Below are 6740 nucleotides of genomic sequence, written 5' to 3' on the forward strand. Positions count from 1 at the left end.
GGTCGACGTGTTTATGTTACCTGGACGACGTGATAATTTTCTCCACCACTTTCGCAACACACCTTGAGCGGCTTTCGACCATTCTAGCCATTTTCCGACAAGCTGGCATCCAGATAAATTCGTCGAAGTGCCACTTCGCTCTTCGTCAAATTTCTGTGCTTGGCCACCTTGTTGACGCTTCCCGTGTCCGACGAGACCAAGCGAAGGTACGCGCTGTCACGAACTTCCCAGTTCCACGTTCTGTCCACGATGTTCGTAGTTTCGTGGGGCTGTGCTCCTGTTTTCGTTGTTTCGTGAAAAACTTTGCCGGACTCGCACGTCCACTCACTGGCCTTCTCAAGCAAGACGTCCCGTTTTGTTGGGGTCCTCCTACAAGCTGACGCCTTCTGTGAGCTCATAGCCGCCCTAACGACTCCACCTATTTTTGCCCATTTTCACCCAGCTGCTCCCACACAAATGCGCACACACGCTAGTGGTCACGGCATCGGTGGAGTTTTGGCCCAAAACCAACGAGGCATTGGTCGTGTTATTGCGTACGGAAGTCGTCTCGTTTCGAAATCTGAACGCAATTACTCTATTATGGAATGGGAATGTCTTTCCCTTGTCTGGGTGGCTTCGTAATTCCGTCCTTACTTGTACGGCTGCCATTTCCGCGTTGTCACTGATCAGTCATCATCACACTCTCTGCTGCCTTCTTCACTGAAGGACCCTACTAGACGTCTTGGTCGTTGGGCGCTGCGCCTTCCGGAATACTCTTACTCAGTTACCTACAAGTCTGTCTGCTTCCATCTGGACGCGGACTGCTTGTCCCGCTACCCTGTTGACCAACCAGTCGGATCAGACATCAAATCTAGCCCCTGCGTTATGTCCATATCTCAGTTTCTCCAGATTGGTGACGAACAACATCGTGATGCTTCTTTGCGATCGCTCATTGACCGTCTGGAATCCGCACCTAACGACGCCTCACTGCTCATGTTCGTCCTCGTGAATGGCACACTTTACCGTCGTGACATCCAGTCAAATGGCCCAGAGCGGCTTCTGCGTTCAACGGTCCTGCATGAGCTTCACGACGAACCAACTACTGGTCCCCTTGGCGTATCCCGCACGTACGACCGTGTCCGGCGCCGCTTCTTTTGGCGCGGAGCCCGGTGTGTTCGACGTTGCGTGACCTCCTGCGATGAATGCCAACGTCGGAAACGTCCTGACGCACCCCCTGCTGGACTGCTTCAACCGCTCTCCATCCCGACCGAACCATTCTTCCGTATTGGTTTAGACCTTCTCGGTCTTTTTCCTGAGTCAAGATCCGGCAACAAGTGGGTCGCCGTTGCTATCGATTATGCGACCAGGTATGCAATCACTCGAGCGCTCCCCACCAGCACTGCTACTGACGTTGCCGAGTTTTTGCTCCACGATATTATTGTACACCATGGCGCCCCTCGCCAATTACTCACAGATCGAGGCCGCGCATTTTTGTCCAGAGTAATCGACGATCTTTTGCGCTCCTCCTCAACGCAGCCACAGGTTGACCACTGCCTACCATCGCCAAACAAATGGACTCGCCGAGCGCATAAATCGCACCCTCACGGACATGCTCTAAATGTATGTTTCAACTGACCACCGTGACTGGGACCTGGCGCTACCTGACGGGACCTTCGCCTACAATTCATCGCGTCACGATAGCGCCGGTTAGTCACCCTTTTATATGCTCTTTGGCCGTGAACCGACGTCACCACTGGACACCCTACGATGATGATGATGATTTGATGATTTATTGGCATCCCCTTTGAAACGGGGCGGCGACAAATAGTCACCTAGCCTGCTTGATTTAATCAGGTATACTATACATGTTCATTATCTAGCATTTTTGTATACCTCTCATTATTTTTCTTTTTGAAAAATTTACCTTGTACCGCTGCCTATGATTTTAAGAGATCCGGTCGTATCCATCTTTTCCCTGCTTTTTTTCCACCAGTACTCTAATCGTCTCTTGCTGATCTCTACGGCTGATCTGTTTATGTCTCCTTCCACTTTAAACCCAAGCGCTTCTGGGAGTTGCGCGTTACCTACGGTTCTCGCTGGGCGGATCCCGTCGCATTCCATTAGGATGTGCTGAGTGGTCTCTGGATCTTTATTGCAGCATACACATGTCTCATCTAGTTCCGAATATTTGTTCCGATATGTTCCGGCTGCTTCCGGCTGCTGCTGCGCCTCCTAGCGAATATGCACGTGATGCCATCGCTCGTTCCGATCACGCGCGTCAGACCGCCCGCTCTAGGCTATCGGCCTCGCAAGCGACCCAGAAGCGCCTTCTTGACAGCCGACATCACGACGTTCGCTTCTCACCCGTGCCTTAGTTGTCCTGTGGTGTCCATTCCGTCGTGTTGGCTTGTCCGAGAAGTTACCTCTGTACACGGGTCCTTATCGGATCGTCCGCCAGGTAACAGACGTCACCTACAAGATTGTTCCCGTCTCTCCGACTTTGCCGCCTGCGATCGCTCCCAGTGACATAGTTCACGTCAGAAGACTGAAAGTATGCCGCCCTCCTTCTCACGACAATGTTTGAAGTGCACCGAGACGGCGCTTCTACCGCCGGAGGTAGTCCTGCGAAGTTACCACAACAGAGAGAGACATTCTACCTGGAGTAGACGACAAAGAAGACGGGTCTGTCTGGTGCTGCGGGCTGTCCGCCATCTCGGCTACTGGGTCTCCCAGTGTAAATACCATGTAAATACTCCCGCCTTGTGTCGTTTTACGTAACAATATATGGCGCTAGTTCCATTCCGCCCAGCACCGGGGAAATGCAAAGGCTTTTTTTATCATTGAAGTGTGGCATATATTCATTGGTACATACGCTGTGACTCAAGTTTACATCATTCGGATTAATTAGGGAGCGGGACATATCTAGTGACTCAATTGTAGTGAAAGAGGTTCTTTGAGTGCGGCATATACCCAAGTTGTTCCGATAGTCGGTTTTCTAACACGATTCCCTCAGCACAGCAGCTAAACTTTAACCACTGGACCACGGACTACGCAGTGATTCAAATTGTCCGGTGCAGCAGATTTAGCTGAAGGTCAAGGTAAGGTCGCAGAGATGGTAAAACTCAAAAAGAATGGTGTTCTTTTTAACAGCGAAGCTGTTCTAGCTAACCGCAAAAAGTTGCGCCTACTGTCGCGAAACCTCGAAGAGCTATGACGTCACTTGTTTGCCTAGCAACCGCCTTGCCGAGCGGCGTGTGCCTCGCCTCCTCTCCGTGCCGTGTACATGTTGACTTGACAGGGGACGTTAAGGAGAGGGAAGGAGAGCATGCCCGTGGCGCGCGCAATGCTCGGGAGAGGGAAAGAAAATGAGCGAGATAGAGAAACAAATTGTAGCAGCACCAACGAGGCAACGCGCAGAGCTGTTCCCAACGCCGCCCGCGTTGCCTAGCTGCGCATGCGTTGAAGCAGTAGCGATGACGTCACATCGCGTTGCCTTGTAACCGCCGGCGCAGGTGCACGCTTCGCCCGACACAGACACGGCTCATGCCTGCCTGCGTTTGTGGGATGCCAGGAATGCTGTCGCTTGTATAGGCGCCGACGCGTCCAGCGCTTGTCACGCGAAATGTCGCGAAAGGGAAGGCACCTTCGAAAATGATCGCTCGAGAATACCTTCCCTACATGCGTAGTTAAGTTAAACCAAGTTAATACCTAGTAGTAACAGCCAGTAAGACTTGAGGATTGACACTTTCGCTGTGCCTAAGCTTTGCACGACCGAGTGCAAACTTTCCCGCTTTTTTTACTTTGGCTTAACCAACGACACTGGTATTTTTCTTGCCGCAGGACGGGCATCTCGTCAACCGAACTATCGTGAACTGTCACGAGTGGAATTACGACGCCCGCGACCGAATAGACAGCATCGTGAGCCAGTTCAACCTGGTCTGCGACCGCAGCTTCTTATATGATTTTTCTACGCTGCTGCCTATTGTTGGTTACGGGCTCTTGTCACCCGTAGCAGGAATCGCGGCAGACCGCTTGGGTCGGCGACCTGTTACACTGGTGTGCGCGATCGCTGTGCTGATCTCGTCCCTCTGCAGCAGTGTTCCAGCGAGGTACGCCTTCTTCGTCACCATGCGCGTGCTGACCGTGTCCTCGGCGAACGCCGCATACCTGCTTACGTTCATACTCGTCTATGAAGTCACGGGCAAATCGCGGAGGCCATTGTTCACCCTCTTACATTACGCCGTGGCCAGCACCTTCGTGCCAGCATTTCTGGACGCCATCGCTCTTCTGAGGCCGAGCTGGTTTCTCTCGCACGGTTTCCTCGCTGTCCCCACTCTCGCTTTCGTGATTTGGTGCTCGCACCTAGGAGAGTCTCCAGTCTGGCAGCTGGCCACATGGCGCCTGCACGAAGCCTGAAGCAAACGTCCTGGCAGCCGCCGACCTCAACGGCGTCGACATGGTTGAGGCCAAGGCGACTTTCAACAAAATGCTTCACCAGCTCAAGAAGATGGAACGCTACATCGAGCCCACAACAACAAGTATGGGGGTAAGCGACAGAAGCTTTCAGACGGCTCTCATGCGACGCTGCGCGATCGCCGCCTTCTTCACCAGGTTCTCGATGTGTGCCATCTACTACGGTATCATGGTCACCGACCGGACGAGTGACCACCTCGGGGAAGCGGCGCACGTCGTCCTCACGACGATCATCTACGTGCTTATCGTGCGGACCATGTCCACGCACGGCATCCGAATGACGCTCACGGCCACGCTCTCCACCCTCTGCTTGAACGGATTAATGGAGGCAGTGCTGACGGCGATCGGATTACGGCGTGGCGATCGCCGTTGTGCATGCCGGCACCAAGGCTCTAGTATCGTGCGCCCTCGGCCTGGTGCTGTGCTACACGGGCGAAGTATTCCCCACGCAGCACCGCAGCGCGGGCGTCAGCATGGCGCTGTTTTTCGGGGGCACTGGGCGCGCTCACGGGCACGTACCTCGTGAAGTCCGCAGGTGAAGAGGCTGCGCCGGTGTTCAAAGTGTTCGTCGTCGTGGTGGCGTTGTTCAGCATGGTGGCCATACAGTGGTTGCCTCAAGTGTTCATCGAGAAGATCAAGAAGCAGAAACCCACAGCAGCCCTGAGCGCAAAAGAACGAAAGGCTGCCCTTCAAACGTCCCTCGCACCAGCAGCCCACAAGAAAATGCGACACCATAAGGGCAAAACCGTGAAATCGCCGAAATCTGTGAAGTCGCCGCAGTAGTCGTTCAGGCACAACTGCCACCGCGTGTGAATTCAAGTGCTTAAAAGAGATGTGGTTTGCACGCCAGGTGAACTAGTGGTTAGTTTTCAAGGATGTTTTTTGGTATAGGTAATCTGCTGAAATGTCTGTGCCGTTATGATGTCAACTAAACTGTCAGATTACTTTAATATGATACTCGAAAGGCCCTTAACGCCATGGACTTGTCCCTCTTCCTTGTACACTCTTATGAAACTGTGCCGTGAGCTAGATTTGTGATATGTATATATTTAGTGCGGCCTTGCACAATTCTTGCCAACACATTGCCCTGTTCTTTTTCTGTGGGCTACAATATCCCACTGAACACAAGACGTTTTGTAGCCGTTTTGAACAAGCCAAAATGAGCATACACATCTACAACTATTTAAGACGACTATAAAACGTATTTTCGTGCACGCTTAAAAGACGTCTTGTAAGACTGTGTTGTATGCATCTTGCTGAGACGGCGAAAAACGCTCTGCGAAAACGCCTAGAAGATATCTGTACTGATCGATTGGATTTAAGTAAAAAACAGACATTTCGGTGCTTTCCTATTCTTTACACGGCTACATACTCGTGCTCTTTTTCTGAAATGGTCAAACAGCATGCACCTAAATAACACGTACATATACTTTTTTCCCTTTCAGTCCGTCATTTTACTATCCTAAAAGGTACACATTTTCGTCAGCCGCACGTGTGTAGCTGCACTGTCTTTCCAGTCATAGCGTCTATACTTATTTCACTGAAGAAAAAAAAAGCGTGAAGCAAACGTGAAGATTAGCGTTAGACTCGCGTGGAAAAGTGTGTGAGCATACATATAGGACCCAAGGCCTTTAACCACGTTAAATGATAATACAGAAAACGGTAAAAATAAATTCAGAGGTCTTACGTGCGAAAACCACCATCATCATATTCATTTATTCGCCCTTAGGGACCCCTGGTCCTTAAGGGCATTTAAGGACCAGGGCTTTAAATCCTTAAGTCCTTAAGGGCTTACATTTATGTAAGGGGCATTACATAAAGGGGGGGGGGGGTAACAAATGTTAACCACGGGCCCCAAGGTAAAACACATTAATACAGATTGCAAAAACAGGTAAACACAGTAAACATATGAAATTGAAAACGCCGATAAAAAGGGCTTACTACTGGGGCTGCGGACAATACTGGTACGATAATAACTGTTTATATTCTACAGAATTTGTTTCATTGATAATACCGCCAGGAAGTACATTACAATCCTATAGGGCAGTCGGCAGAAATGATAGATAAATAGATAATTATGACGCGCATAGTAGGTGTAGACTCTGGATCAATTTTCACCACCTGGGGTTCTTAACGTGCACCTCAATCGAAGTACACGATCGTTTTTGCATTTCCTTCCAATCGAACCTGTGACCTCGAGTTCAGCAGCGCGATGCTATAGACACTAAGGTACTGCGGCAGGTAAGAGAAAACGTGTGCCTGCGCAGAGCACCTGTGCAATATTTAGT

Source organism: Dermacentor silvarum, chromosome 3 (assembly GCF_013339745.2).
Source record: "Dermacentor silvarum isolate Dsil-2018 chromosome 3, BIME_Dsil_1.4, whole genome shotgun sequence".
NCBI lineage: Eukaryota > Metazoa > Arthropoda > Arachnida > Ixodida > Ixodidae > Dermacentor > Dermacentor silvarum.